The sequence below is a fragment of the Panulirus ornatus genome, chromosome 5 (assembly GCF_036320965.1).
Source record: "Panulirus ornatus isolate Po-2019 chromosome 5, ASM3632096v1, whole genome shotgun sequence".
Taxonomy (NCBI): Eukaryota; Metazoa; Arthropoda; class Malacostraca; order Decapoda; family Palinuridae; genus Panulirus; species Panulirus ornatus.
This window is the reverse complement of record NC_092228.1, coordinates 26,527,468-26,545,111: the sequence shown is the minus strand read 5'-3', so window position 1 is coordinate 26,545,111 and position 17,644 is coordinate 26,527,468.

Genomic DNA, 17,644 nt, shown 5'->3' with positions numbered 1-17,644 from the left:
TCATTATTGATCACTGATCCTTATCTCCTGCTGCTCTCACACCATTACAGATCACTGATCCTTCTCTCCTGCTGCTCTCACACTATTATTGATCACTGATCCTTCTCTCCTGCTGATCTCATCATTATTGATCTCTGATCATTCTCTCTTGCTGCTCTCACACTATTATTGATCACTGATCCTTCTCTCCTGCTGATCTCATCATTATTGATCAGTGATCATTCTCTCCTGCTTCTCTCACACAATTATTGATCACTGATCCTTCTCTCCTGCTGCTATCACACCATTATTGATCACTGATCCTTCTCTCCTGCTGCTCTCACACAATTATTGATCACTGATCCTTCTCTCCTTCTGCTCTCACGCTATTATTGATAACTGATCCTTCTCTCCTGCTGATGTCACCATTATTGATCACTGATCCTTCTCTCCTGCTGCTCTCACACCATTATAGATCACTGATCCTTCTCTCCTGCTGCTCTCACACCATTATTGATCACTGATCCTTCTCTCCTGCTGCTCTCACACCATTATTGATCACTGATCCTTCTCTCCTGCTGCTCTCACACTATTATTGATCACTGATCCTTCTCTCCTGCTGCTCTCACACCATTATTGATCACTGATCCTTCTCTCCTGCTGCTCTCACACATTATTGATCACTGATCCTTATCCTCCTGCTGCTCTCACACTATTATTGATCACTGATCCTTCTCTCCTGCTGCTCTCACACCATTATTGATCACTGATCCTTCTCTCCTGCTGCTCTCACACATTATTGATCACTGATCCTTCTCTCCTGCTGCTCTCACACCATTATTGATCACTGATCCTTCTCTCCTGCTGCTCTCACACCATTATTGATCACTGATCCTTCCTCCTGCTGCTCTCACACCATTATTGATCACTGATCCTTCCCTCCTGCTGCTCTCACACCATTATTGATCACTGATCCTTCCCTCCTGCTGCTCTCACACCATTATTGATCACTGATCCTTCTCTCCTGCTGCTCTCACACCATTATTGATCACTGATCCTTCTCTCCTGCTGCTCTCACACATTATTGATCACTGATCCTTCTCTCCTGCTGCTCTCACACCATTATTGATCACTGATCCTTCCCTCCTGCTGCTCTCACACCATTATTGATCACTGATCCTTCTCTCCTGCTGCTCTCACACCATTATTGATCACTGATCCTTCTCTCCTGCTGCTCTCACACCATTATTGATCACTGATCCTTCTCTCCTGCTGCTCTCACATCATTATTGATCACTGATCCTTCTCTCCTGCTGCTCTCACACCATTATTGATCACTGATCCTTCCCTCCTGCTGCTCTCACACCATTATTGATCACTGATCCTTCTCTCCTGCTGCTCTCACATCATTATTGATCACTGATCCTTCTCTCCTGCTGCTCTCACACCATTATTGATCACTGATCTTCTCTCCTGCTGCTCTCACACCATTATTGATCACTGATCCTTCTCTCCTGCTGCTCTCACACCATTATTGATCACTGATCCTTCTCTCCTGCTGCTCTCACACCATTATTGATCACTGATCCTTCTCTCCTGCTGCTCTCACACATTATTGATCACTGATCCTTCTCTCCTGCTGCTCTCACCATTATTGATCACTGATCCTTCTCTCCTGCTGCTCTCACACATTATTGATCACTGATCCTTCTCTCTGCTGCTCTCACACATTATTGATCACTGATCCTTCTCTCCTGCTGCTCTCACACCATTATTGATCACTGATCCTTCTCTCCTGCTGCTCTCACACCATTATTGATCACTGATCCTTCCCTCCTTCTGCTCTCACACCATTATTGATCACTGATCCTTCTCTCCTGCTGCTCTCACATCATTATTGATCACTGATCCTTCTCTCCTGCTGCTCTCACACCATTATTGATCACTGATCCTTCTCTCCTGCTGCTCTCACATCATTATTGATCACTGATCCTTCTCTCCTGCTGCTCTCACACCATTATTGATCACTGATCCTTCTCTCCTGGTGCTCTCACACTATTATTGATCACTGATCATTCCCTCTTGCTGCTCTCACACCATTATTGATCACTGATCCTTCTCTCTTGCTGATCTCACCATTATTGATCACTGATCCTTCTCTCCTGCTGTTCTCACATCATTATTGATCAATGATCCATCTCCCCTGCTGCTATCACACCATTATTGATCACTGGTCCTTCTCTCCTGGTGCTCTCACACTATTGTTGATCACTGATCCCTCTCTCCAGCTGCTCTCACACTATTATTGATCACTGATCGTTCTCTCCTGCTGATCTCACCATTATTGATCACTGATCCTTCTCTCCTGCTGCTCTCACATCATTATTGATCACTGATCCTTCTCTCCTGCTGCTTCACGCCATTATTGATCACTGATCCTTCTCTCCTGCTGATCTCACGCCATTATTGATCACTGATCCTTCTCTCCTGCTGCTCTAACACTATTATTGATCACTGATTCTTCTCTCCTGCTGCTCTCACACCATTATTGATCACCGATCCTTCCCTCCTGCTGCTCTCACACCATTATTGATCACTGATCCTTCCTTCTGCATCACACTATTAGATCACTGATCCTTCTCTCCTGCTGCTCTCACACCATTATTGATCACTGATCCTTCCCTCTTGCTGCTCTCACACTATTAGTGATCACTGATCCTTAACCTCCTGCTGCTCTCACACAATTATTGATCACTGATCCTTCTCTCCTGCTGCTATCACACCATTATTGATCACTGATCCTTCTCTCCTGCTGCTCTCACACAATTATTGATCACTGATCCTTCTCTCCTGCTGCTCTCACGCTATTATTGATCACTGATCCTTCTCTCCTGCTGATGTCACCATTATTGATCACTGATCCTTCTCTCCTGCTGCTCTCACACCATTATAGATCACTGATCCTTCTCTCCTGCTGCTCTCACACTATTATTGATCACTGATCCTTCTCTCCTGCTGATCTCATCATTATTGATCACTGATCATTCTCTCTTTCTGCTCTCACACTATTATTGATCACTGATCCTTCTCTCCTGCTGATCTCATCATTATTGATCACTGATCATTCTCTCCTGCTGCTCTCACGTCATTATTGATCACTGATCCTTCTCTCCTGCTGCTATCACACCATTATTGATAACTGATCCTTCTCTCCTGCTGCTCTCACACAATTATTGATCACTGATCCTTCTCTCCTGCTGCTCTCACACAATTATTGATCACTGATCCTTCTCTCCTGCTGCTCTCACATCATTATTGATCACTGATCCTTCTCTCCTACTGCTCTCACACTATTATTGATCAATGATCCTTCTCTCCTGCTGCTATCACACCATTATTGATCACTGATCCTTCTCTCCTGCTGCTCTCACACCATTATTGATCACTGATCCTTCCCTCCTGCTGCTTTCACACCATTATTGATCACTGATCCTTCTCTCCTGCTGCTCTCACACCATTATTGATCACCGATCCTTCTCTCCTGCTGCTCTCACACTATTATTGATCACTGATCCTTCTCTCCTGCTGCTCTCACACTATTATTGATCACTGATCCTTCTCTCCTGCTGCTCTCACACTATTATTGATCACTGATCCTACACAAACACATGGCTGAGGCCATGACATCTTACCAGCTCTCCCAGCCTGACCACACACCACTATCTGCTATCCCAGCCTGACAACACACCACTACCTGCTCTCCCAGCCTGACCACACACCACTATCTGCTATCCCAGCCTGACAACCCACCACTACCTGCTCACCCAGCCTGACCACACACTACTACTTGCTCTCCCAGCCTGACCACACACCACTACCTACTCTCCCAGCCTGACCACACAACACTACCTGCTCTCCCAGCCTGACCACACAACACTACCTGCTCTCCCAGCCTGACCACACAACACTACCTGCTCTCCCAGCCTGACCACACACCACTACCTGCTCTCCCAGCCTGACCACACCACACCACTACCTGCTCCTCCATCCTGAACACACCACACCACTACCTGCTCTCCCATCCTGACCACACATCACTACCTGCTCTCCCAGCCTGACCGCACAACACTACCTGCTCTCCCAGCCTGACCACACAACACTACCTGCTCTTCCAGCCTGACCACACACCACTACCTGCTCTCCCAGCCTGACCACACACCACTACCTGCTCTTCCCGCCTGACCACACACCACTACCTGCTCTCCCAGTCTGACCACACACCTCTACCTGCTCTCCCAGCCTGACCACACACCACTACCTGCTCTCCCAGCCTGACCACACGCTACTACCTGCCCTCCCAGGCTAACCACACACCACTACCTGCTCTTCCAGCCTGTCCACACACCACTACCTTCTCTCCCAGTCTGACCACACACCTCTACCTGCTCTCCCAGCCTGACCACACCACACCACTACCTGCTCTCCCAGCCTGACCACACATCACTACCTGTTCTCCCAGGCTGACTACACCACACCACTACCTGCTCTCTGAGCCTGACCACACACCACTACCTGTTCTCCCAGCCTGACCACACATCACTACCTGTTCTCCCAGGCTGACCACACCACACCACTACCTGCTCTCTCAGCCTGACCACACACCACTACCTGCTCTCCCAGCCTGACCACACACCACTACCTGCTCTCCCAGCCTGACCACACACCACTACCTGCTCTCCCAGCCTGACCACACACCACTACCTGCTCTCCCAGCCTGACCACGCATCAGTACCTGCTCTCCCAGCCTGACCACACACCACTACCTGTTCTCCCAGCCTGACCACACCACTACCTGCTCTCCCAGCCTGACCACACACCACAACCTGCTCTCCCAGCCTGACCACACACCACTACCTGCTCTCCCAGCCTGACCACACACCACTACCTGCTCTCCCAGCCTGACCACACGCCACTACCTGCTACCTGCATACTTGCCCCTCTCTCCAAAACTCTTGCATTCACCTCCCTAACAGCCCCATCCATAAACAAATTAAACAACCATGGTGACATCACACACCCCTGCCGCAAACCTACATTCACTGAGAACCAATCACTTTCCTCTCTTCCTACACGTACACTTGCCTTACATCCTCGATAAAAACTTTTCACTGCTTCTAACAACTTGCCTCCCACACCATATATTCTTAATACCTTCCACAGAGAATCTCTATCAACTCTATCATATGCCTTCTCCAGATCCATAAATGCTACATACAAATCCATTTGCTTTTCTAAGTATTTCTCACATACATTCTTCAAAGCAAACACCTGATCCACACATCCTCTACCACTTCTGAAACCACACTGCTCTTCCCCAATCTGATGCTCTGTACATGCCTTCACCCTCTCAATCAATACCCTCCCATATAATTTACCAGGAATACTCAACAAACTCATACCTCTGTAATCCTCAGGCACATCATCATGAACCGTTTGCTGAGCAAGTTACCCATACATAAGGTCAGGTTCCTCCCATCACACGTACACATGGTACGTCATTGTGTTATGTTATGTGATGATGACTCATGTAACAACAGGTTGGTGTCATTATGTTATGTGGTTATGTGATGATGATTCATGTAACAACAGGATGGTATCATTATGTTGTGTGGCTATGTGATGATGATTCATGTAACAACAGGATGGTGTCATTATGTTATGTGGTTATGTGATGATGACTAATGTAACAACAGGATGGTGTCATTATGTTATGTGGTTATGTGATGATGATTCATGTAACAACAGGATGGTGTCATTATGTTATGTGGCTATGTGATGATGATTCATGTAACAACAGGATGGTGTCATTATGTTATGTGGTTATGTGATGATGATTCATGTAACAACAGGATGGTGTCATTATGTTATGTGGCTATGTGATGATGATTCATGTAACAACAGGATGGTGTCATTATGTTATGTGGTTATGTGATGATGACTAATGTAACAACAGGATGGTGTCATTATGTTATATGATGATGACTCATGTAACAACAGGATGGTGTCATTATGTTATGTGATGATGACTCATGTAACAACAGGATGGTGTCATTATGTTATGTGATGATGACTCATGTAACAACAGGATGGTGTCATTATGTTATGTGATGATGACTCATGTAACAACAGGATGGTGTCATTATGTTATGTGATGATGACTCATGTAACAACAGGATGGTGTCATTATGTTATGTGAAGATGACTCATGTAACAACAGGATGGTGTCATTATGTTATGTGATGATGACTAATGTAACAACAGGATGGTGTCATTATGTTATATGATGATGACTCATGTAACAACAGGATGGTGTCATTATGTTATGTGATGATGACTCATGTAACAACAGGATGGTGTCATTATGTTATGTGGTTATGTGATGATGACTCATGTAACAACAGGATGGTGTCATTATGTTATGTGATGATGACCCATGTAACAACAGGATGGTATCATTATGTTATGTGATGATGACTCATGTAACAACAGGATGGTGTCATTATGTTATGTGAAGATGACTCATGTAACAACAGGATGGTGTCATTATGTTATGTGATGATGACTCATGTAACAACAGGATGGTACATCATTATGTTATGTGATGATGACTCATGTAACAACAGGATGGTGTCATTATGTTATGTGAAGATGACTCATGTAACAACAGGATGGTGTCATTATGTTATGTGATGATGACCCATGTAACAACAGGATGGTATCATTATGTTATGTGATGATGACTCATGTAACAACAGGATGGTGTCATTATGTTATGTGAAGATGACTCATGTAACAACAGGATGGTGTCATTATGTTATGTGATGATGACTCATGTAACAACAGGATGGTGTCATTATGTTATGTGATGATGACCCATGTAACAACAGGATGGTGTCATTATGTTATGTGATGATGACTCATGTAACAACAGGATGGTGTCATTATGTTATGTGATGATGACTCATGTAACAACAGGATGGTACATCATTATGTTATGTGATGATGACTCATGTAACAACAGGATGGTACATCATTATGTTATGTGATGATGACTCATGTAACAACAGGATGGTACATCATTATGTTATGTGATGATGACCCATGTAACAACAGGATGGTATCATTATGTTATGTGATGATGACTCATGTAACAACAGGATGGTGTCATTATGTTATGTGAAGATGACTCATGTAACAACAGGATGGTGTCATTATGTTATGTGATGATGACTCATGTAACAACAGGATGGTGTCATTATGTTATGTGATGATGACTCATGTAACAACAGGATGGTACATCATTATGTTATGTGATGATGACTCATGTAACAACAGGATGGTACGTCATTATGTTATGTGATGATGACTCATGTAACAACAGGATGGTACATCATTATGTTATGTGATGATGACTCATGTAACAACAGGATGGTGTCATTATGTTATGTGATGATGACTCATGTAACAACAGGATGGTACATCATTATGTTATGTGATGATGACTCATGTAACAACAGGATGGTACATCATTATGTTATGTGATGATGACTCATGTAACAACAGGATGGTGTCATTATGTTATGTGATGATGACTCATGTAACAACAGGATGGTACATCATTATGTTATGTGATGATGATTCATGTAACAACAGGATGGTACATCATTATGTTATGTGATGATGACTCATGTAACAACAGGATGGTACGTCATTATGTTATGTGATGATGACTCATGTAACAACAGGATGGTACATCATTATGTTATGTGATGATGACTCATGTAACAACAGGATGGTGTCATTATGTTATGTGATGATGACTCATGTAACAACAGGATGGTACATCATTATGTTATGTGATGATGACTCATGTAACAACAGGATGGTACATCATTATGTTATGTGATGATGACTCATGTAACAACAGGATGGTGTCATTATGTTATGTCATGATGACTCATGTAACAACAGGATGGTACATCATTATGTTATGTGATGATGACTCATGTAACAACAGGATGGTGTCATTATGTTATGTGATCATGACTCATGTAACAACAGGATGGTACATCATTATGTTATGTGATGATGATTCATGTAACAACAGGATGGTACATCATTATGTTATGTGATGATGACTCATGTAACAACAGGATGGTACGTCATTATGTGATGACATCATCATCATAACCCATGGTCTCTCTCCCTCACCAGCACGTCGTCATCTTTATCCATTATCTGAATTTCTTTTCATCTTTACGTGTTGCTGGAGGGTTTACCCTCCACCTCCCTCCAGCCGGACACTGGGGGCCGGGGGGGCCGGGGGGGGCCTACTTTAATTGGCTTGTCCAGGAAGCCGGGAGTGCCCCTGGCGAGAGAGAGAGAGAGAGAGAGAGAGAGAGAGAGAGAGAGAGAGAGAGAGAGAGAGAGAGAGAGAGAGAGAGAGAGAGAGCGAGGGTTCGCACCCCCAGCCATCGTTCATCATGTCGTACAGACAATTCATTTCTCTCACTTTTCTCTCCTCCTTAATTATCACCTGGGCAGGGGAGCCCCCCCCCCCCGCCCCACGCCACCATGACCCGGAACACTGGCTGTCATGACCTGGGTCACTGACTTTCTCTCCTGCTGGGTCACGCCAGGCCACGCCAGACCACGCCAGGCCACCCCAGGCCACGCCAGGCCACGCCAGACCACGCCAGGCCACCCCAGGCCACGCCAGGCTGCACCAGGCCACGCCAGGCTGCACCAGGCCACGCCAGGCTGCACCAGGCCACGCCAGGCTGCACCAGGCCATGCCAGGCCATGCCAGGCTGCACCAGGCCACGCCAGGCTGCACCAGGCCACGCCAGGCCACGCCAGGCTGCACCAGGCCACGCCAGGCTGCACCAGGCCACGCCAGGCTGCACCAGGCCATGCCAGGCTGCACCAGGCCACGCCAGGCTGCACGGCAGCCAGGCGCACGCCAGCCAGCTGCACCAGGCCACGCCAGGCTGCACCAGCCACGCAGGCTGCACCAGGCACCAGGCTGCACAGCCACGCCAGCTGCACCAGCCACGCCAGGCTGCACCAGCCACGCCAGGCGCACCAGGCCACGCAGGCTGCACCAGCCACGGCCCAGCCACCAGGCTGCGCACGCGAGCCACGCCAGCTGCACCAGGCCACGCCAGGCTGCACCAGGCCACGCCAGGCTGCACCGGGCCCACGCCAGGCCACGCCAGGCTGCACCAGCCAGCCAGCTGCACCAGGCCACGCCAGGCTGCACCAGGCCCCATGCACAGGCAGCAGCTGCACCAGGCCACGCCAGGCTGCACCAGGCCACGCCAGACCAGCGCCAGCAGCGCTACCAGGCACGCCAGGCTCACAGGCCATCCAGGCTGCACGCACCAGGCTGCACCAGGCCAGCCAGGCTGCCAGAGCACAGGCTGCACCAGGCCACACCAGGCTGCACCTGGCCACGCCAGGCTGCACCAGGCCAGCCAGGCTGCACCAGGGCCACGCCAGGCTGCACCAGGCCATGCCAGGCAGCACAGGCCATGCCAGGCTGCACCAGGCCACGCCAGGCTGCACCAGGCCACGCCAGGCTGCACCAGGCCACGCCAGGCTGCACCAGGCCATGCCAGGCTGCACCAGGCCACTCCAGGCTGCAACCAGGCCACGCCAGGCTGCACCCAGGCCAAGCCAGGCTGCACCAGCCACGCCAGGCTGCACCAGGCCACGCCAGGCTGCACCAGGCCACGCCAGGCTGCACCAGGCCACGCCAGGCTGCACCAGGCCACGCCAGGCTGCACCAGGCCACGCCAGGCTGCACCAGGCCATGCCAGGCTGCACCAGGCCACGCCAGGCTGCACCAGGCCACGCCAGGCTGCACCAGGCCACGCCAGGCTGCACCAGGCCACGCCAGGCTGCACCAGGCCACGCCAGGCCACGCCAGGCTGCACCAGGCCACGCCCAGGCTGCACCAGGCCACGCCAGGCTGCACCAGGGCCATGCCAGGCTGCACCAGGCCACGCCAGGCTGCACCAGCCACGCCAGGCTGCACCAGCAAGCCAGCTGCACCAGGCCACGCAGGCTGCACCAGCCCACGCCCAGGCCTGCACCAGGCCACGCCAGGCTGCACCAGGCCACACCAGGCTGCACCAGGCCACGCCAGGCCACGCCAGGCTGCACCAGCCCACGCCAGGCTGCACCAGGCCACGCCAGGCTGCACCAGGCCATGCCAGGCAGCACCAGGCCACACCAGGCTGCACCTGGCACACGCCAGGCCACGCCAGGCTGCACCAGGCCACTGCCAGGCTGCACACAGGCCCACGCCAGGCTGCACCCAAGGCCATGCCAGGGGGCTGCACCAGGCCACACCAGGCCTGCACCAGGCCAACGCCAGGCCACGCCAGGCTGCACCAGGCCACGCCAGGCTGCACAGGGCCCACGCAGGCGGCACCAGGCCACGCCAAGCAACGCCAGGCTGCACCAGGCCACGCCAGGCTGCACCAGCCACGCCAGGCTGCACCAGGCCACGCCAGGCTGCACCAGGCCACGCCAGGCAACGCCAGGCTGCACCAGGCCACGCCAGGCAACGCCAGGCTGCACCAGGCCATGCCAGGCTGCACCAGGCCATGTCAGGCTGCACCAGGCCACGCCAGGCTGCACCAGGCCACGCCAGGCTGCACCAGGCCACGCCAGGCAACGCCAGGCTGCACCAGGCCACGCCAGGCCACTCCAGGCTGCACCAGGCCACGCCAGGCCGCACCAGGCCATGCCAGGCTGCACCAGGCCACGCCAGGCTACACCAGGCCACGCCAGGCTGCACCAGGCCACACCAGGCTGCACCAGGCCACGCCAGGCTGCACCAGGCCAAGCCAGGCTGCACCAGGCCACGCCAGGCTGCACCAGGCCCCGCCAGGCCACGCCAGGCTGCACCAGGCCACGCCAGGCTGCACCAGGCCACGCCAAGCCACGCCAGGCTGCACCAGGCCACGCCAGGCTGCACCAGGCCACGCCAGGTCACGCCAGGCTGCACCAGGCCACGCCAGGCGCACCAGGCTGCACCAGGCCACGCCAGGCTGCACCAGGCCACGCCAGGTCACGCCAGGCTGCACCAGGCCACGCCAGGCGCACCAGGCTGCACCAGGCCACGCCAGGTCACACCAGGCTGCACCAGTCCACGCCAGGCTGCACCAGGCCACGCCAGGCGCACCAGGCTGCATCAGGCCACGCCAGGTCACGCCAGGCTGCACCAGGCCACGCCAGGCTGCACCAGGCCACGCCAGGCCACGCCAGGCCACGCCAGACCCAAAGGAATAGTAAAGTGTGGAATATATGTGCGAAATGGAAGTATGTGTTAGTTACCATGATAACTGATAACTGATGAATGATACGATGAATATGAAGCATAATCATATGTATGAACACAACATACATGATAACTTATGAACACAACTGACTCACAGTACTGACTCCTCTCCCAATACTCTCACCTCACACTGCTGACTCCTCTCCCAATACTCTCACCTCACACTGCTGACTCCTCTCCCAATACTCTCACCTCACAGTACTGACTCCTCTCCCAATACTCTCACCTCACACTGCTGACTCCTCTCCCAGTACTCTCACCTCACACTGCTGACTCCTCTCCCAATACTCTCACCTCACACTGCTGACTCCTCTCCCAATACTCTCACCTCACACTGCTGACTCCTCTCCCAATACTCTCACCTCACACTACTGACTCCTCTCCCAATACTCTCACCTCACACTGCTGACTCCTCTCCCAGTACTCTCACCTCACACTGCTGACTCCTCCAATCCACTCCACGCACCCTCCATACTCTCACACATCACACTGCCACTACGATGATCCTCTCCAATACTCTCACCTCACAGACTCCAGACTCTCACCTCCACTGCGACTCGCCCCAGTACTCTCACTCACACTGCGATCTTCCAATACTCTCACCTCACACTGCTGACTCCTCTCCCAATACTCTCACCTCACACTCTGACTCCTCTCCCAATACTCTCATCACTACTGACTACCTCTCCATACTCCACACAACTTGATCTCTCCACTACTTACTCACTCTGACTCTCTCCAATACTCTCACCTCACACTGCTGACTCCTCTCCCAATACTCTCACCTCACACTGCTGACTCCTCTCCCAATACTCTCACCTCACACTGCTGACTCCTCTCCCAATACTCTCACCTCACACTGCTGACTCCTCTCCCAATACTCTCACCTCACACTACTAACTCCTCTCCCAGTACTCTCACCTCACACTGCTGACTCCTCTCCCAATACTCTCACCTCACACTGCTGACTCCTCTCCCAGTACTCTCACCTCACACTGCTGACTCCTCTCCCAATACTCTCACCTCACACTACTGACTCCTCTCCCAGTACTCTCACCTCACACTGCTGACTCCTCTCCCAGTACTCTCACCTCACAGTACTGACTCCTCTTCCAATACTCTCACCTCACACTGCTGACTCCTCTCCCAATACTCTCACCTCACACTGCTGACTCCTCTCCCAATACTCTCACCTCACACTGCTGACTCCTCTCCCAATACTCTCAACTCACAGTACTGACTCCTCTCCCAATACTCTCACCTCACACTACTGACTCCTTTCCCAGTACTTTTACCTCACACTACTGACTCCTCTCCCAATGCTCTCACCTCACACTACTGACTCCTCTCCCAGTACTCTCACCTCACACTGCTGACTCCTCTCCCGATACTCTCACCTCACACTGTTGACTCCTCTCCCAATACTCTCACCTCACACTGCTGACTCCTCTCCCAATACTCTCACCTCACACTACTGACTCCTCTCCCAGTACTCTCACCTCACACTACTGACTCCTCTCCCAATACTCTCACCTCACACTGCTGACTCCTCTCCCAGTACTCTCACCTCACACTGCTGACTCCTCTCCCGATACTCTCACCTCACACTGTTGACTCCTCTCCCAATACTCTCACCTCACACTGCTGACTCCTCTCCCAATACTCTCACCTCACACTGCTGACTCCTCTCCCGATACTCTCACCTCACACTGCTGACTCCTCTCCCAATACTCTCACCTCACACTGCTGACTCCTCTCCCAGTACTCTCACCTCACACTACTGACTCCTCTCCCAATACTCTCACCTCACACTGCTGACTCCTCTCCCAGTACTCTCACCTCACACTGCTGACTCCTCTCCCAGTACTCTCACCTCACACTGCTGACTCCTCTCCCAATACTTTCACCTCACACTACTGACTCCTCTCCCAATACTTTCACCTCACAGTACTAACTCCTCTCCCAATACTCTCACCTCACACTGCTGACTCCTCTCCCAATACTCTCACCTCACACTACTAACTCCTCTCCCAATACTCTCACCTCACACTACTGACTCCTCTCCCAGTACTCTCACCTCACACTGCTGACTCCTTTCCCAATACTCTCACCTCACACTGCTGACTCCTCTCCCAATACTCTCACCTCACACTGCTGACTCCTCTCCCAATACTCTCACCTCACACTACTGACTCCTCTCCCAATACTCTCACCTCACACTACTGACTCCTCTCCCAATACTCTCACCTCACACTACTGACTCCTTTCCCAGTACTTTTACCTCACACTACTGACTCCTCTCCCAATGCTCTCACCTCACACTACTGACTCCTCTCCCAGTACTCTCACCTCACACTGCTGACTCCTCTCCCGATACTCTCACCTCACACTGCTGACTCCTCTCCCAATACTCTCACCTCACACTGCTGACTCCTCTCCCAATACTCTCACCTCACACTGCTGACTCCTCTCCCAATACTCTCACCTCACACTGCTGACTCCTCTCCCAATACTCTCACCTCACACTACTGACTCCTCTCCCAGTACTCTCACCTCACACTACTGACTCCTCTCCCAATACTCTCACCTCACACTGCTGACTCCTCTCCCAGTACTCTCACCTCACACTGCTGACTCCTCTCCCAGTACTCTCACGTCACACTGCTGACTCCTCTCCCAATACTCTCACCTCACAGTACTGACTCCTCTCCCAATACTCTCACCTCACATTACTAACTCCTCTCCCAATACTCTCACCTCACACTGCTGACTCCTCTCCCAATACTCTCACCTCACACTACTGACTCCTCTCCCAGTACTCTCACCTCACATTGCTGACTCCTCTCCCAGTACTCTCAACTCACACTGCTGACTCCTCTCCCAATACTCTCACCTCACACTGCTGACTCCTCTCCCAATACTCTCACCTCACACTGCTGACTCCTCTCCCAATACTCTCACCTCACACTGCTGACTCCTCTCCCAATACTCTCACCTCACACTGCTGACTCCTCTCCCAATACTCTCACCTCAAAGTACTGACTCCACTCCCAGTACTCTCACCTCACACTGCTGACTCCTCTCACAGTACTCTCACCTCACATTGCTGACTCCTCTCCCAATACTCTCACCTCACAGTACTGACTCCTCTGCCAATACTCTCACCTCACACTACTGACTCCTCTCCCAGTACTCTCACCTCACACTGCTGACTCCTCTCCCAATACTCTCACCTCACACTGCTGACTCCTCTCCCAGTACTCTCACCTCACAGTGCTGACTCCTCTCCCAATACTCTCACCTCACAGTACTGACTCCTCTCCCAATACTCTCACCTTACACTTCTGACTCCTCTCCCAATACTCTCACCTTACAGTACTGACTCCACTCCCAGTACTCTCACCTCACAGTGCTGACTCCACTCCCAGTACTCTCACCTCACACTGCTGACTCCTCTCCCAGTACTCTCACCTCACATTGCATTATACATGAGGGCGAAGGAGTGGACGTGAACAATAGAGGCCGTTTCTCATCTGTTCTTTGCGCTCATTAGGTACTTAGGAAACGGCGAGCAAGTAAAAATGGAGACAGAATTCTACCTTTGTATTCCCCTCCTGTCGTAGAAGGCGACTTAAAGGGACGGGAGCAGGGGGCTGGAAACCCTCCCCTCCGTGTATTTTGACTTTCTAAAGGGGGAAACAGGAGAAGGAGACACGCGGGGAGTGCTCATCCTCCTCGTAGGCTCAGATTGGGGTGTCTAAATGTGTGTGGGTGTAACCAAGATGAGAAAAAAGGAAAGATAGGTAGTATGTTTGAGGAAAGGAACCTGGATGTTTTGGCTCTGAGTGAAACGAAGCTCAAGGGTAAAGGGGAAGAGTGGTTTGGGAATGTCTTAGGAGTAAAGTCAGGGGTTAGTGAGAGGATAAGAGCAAGGGAAGGGGTAGAACTACTCCTGAAACAGGAGTGGTGGGAGTGTGTGATAGAATGTAAGAAAGTAAACTCTTGATTGATATAGGAAAAACTGAAAGTGGATGGAGAGAGATGGGTGATTATTGGTGCATATGCACCTGGGCATGAGAAGAAAGATCATGAGAGGCAAGTGTTTTGGGAGCAGCTGAGTGAGTGTGTTAGTGGTATTGATGCACGAGACCCTCGTGGTCTACAGTATGACACCAAGAGCTGCAGTAAACTATCCCAAAGTCTACAGGATTATGCCAAATACTGCAGTAAACTATCTTTTGGTCTACACTATTATGCCAACGAGTTTAGTAAACTCTTCCGTTGCTTGAATTATTATGATATGCCGTCCAAATGCCTCTCTCTTCTCTTTCACTCACAACCTTACTTCTTCATCCCACCACTCAGTACCCTTTCTAATCAACCCACTTCCCACGCTTCTCATGCCACAAGCATCTTTTGCACAAGCCATCACTGCTTCCCTAAATACATCCCATTCCTCCCCCACTCCCCTTACCTCCTTTGTTCTCATCTTTTTCCATTCTGTACTCAGTCTCTCCTGGTTTTTCTTCATACAAGTCTCTCTTCCAAGCTCACTTACTCTCACCACTCCCGAAATATATGAAATGTTACATGTCTGACCCATGTAGGTATCTTCCACATGTCCACCAGGCAAACTTGCTAGCAGGTGGATGGTATAGCCACGGGGGTCCTACCTGAGGGTTCTCTTAACGCAGCATTAACGTCCTATGTCAACACTACATCACTACGACTTGACACCTGAGATTCACTACAGATATGTAGACATTTCTGTTTGCGTCGGTCATTGAAATCAGACGAGTCTAACCTGACCTCAGCGCCACAACCGGACAGACTCTGTCTAGCTTGACCCAACTTAGTGTATTTCGTGATGAACTGTCTATATTTCTACCATGTTTGATATTGTTCTTCCATGTTTCCTCAACGGCAGATTTTCTCTATATTCCTGTTTAGGTTGTAACTCATCCTATACTTCATGATATTGTTAACTTATTTTGATTTTAGTGTTTTCCCTCAACTTCATGTGCTATAGACTCGGGTTTTTTCTGAATGTTTTTACATTTTGTCTCCGTTTGATGTATCACATCCAAGTTTTGTGACGCAGGAGTTTTTCTCTTTTTGTAGACTCCTGATGATGATGATGATGATGATGATGATGATGATGATGATGATGTGAAAGTGGAAGCTTGACTGAAATAAATGGATAACTTTGGACAACTGGTGTTTGAGCAGCCACCTAATGGTGGAATGATACTGAGAAAATTAGAGAATATAGTCAAGAAGATGACTAATACTAGATATACTGTCGTATTGACTTTTATGTTTATTTGGAGGAAGGATGAAGACGCAAAGTTTTCTGTTTATAGGACGAGCCTCGAACCCGGATGATTCGTCCATTATCTCTCTGCACACAAGGACAGGACAAAATCCGGTGTGCTGATTGGCTTTGTCCTCAGAGCTACAGGGACTTGCAGTGACGACTTCCAGGAAGAGGAAAATGAATGCATCATGGACGCCTTCATGAAGCCGGCCTGGATAGCTTCAAAGGCTTGCTAATCCAACTTGGCAACAAAGCGAAGAACGTAATGGAGAGGCGAAGGGAAAATGGAGAAGCGAGTGTAGGAACCAACACGAAAAGTATGTCTGCACTTCTCGCTACCCTGGCCTTAGTATATTTAAGCTTCCCGCTTCCCTGGCCTTAGTATATTTAAGCTTCCCGCTTCCCTGGACTCAGTATATCTAAGCTTCCTGCTTCCCTGGTCTCAGTATATCTAAACTTCCCGCTTCCCTGGCCTCAATATGTCTGAACTTCCCGCTTCCCTGTCCTCAGTATGTCTGAACTTACCGCTTCCCTGGCCTCAGTATGTCTGAGCTTCCCGCTTCCCTGGCCTCAGTATGTCTGAACTTCTCGCTTCCCTGGCCTCAGTATGTCTGAACTTCCCGCTTCCCTGGCCTCAGTATGTCTGAACTTCCCGCTTCCTTGGCCTCAGTATGTCTGACCTTCCCGCTTCCCTGGCTAAGTATGTCTGAACTTCCCGCTTCCCTGGCCTCAGTATGTCTGAACTTCCCTCTTCCCTGGCCTCAGTATGTCTGAACTTCCCACTTCCATGGCCTCAGTATGTCTGAAGTTCCCGCTTCCCTTTCCTCAGTATGTCTGAACTTCCCTCTTCCCTGGCCTCTGCATATCTGAACTTCCCACTTCCCTGGCCTCAGTATATCTAAACTTCCCACTTCCCTGGCCTCAGTATATCTGAACTT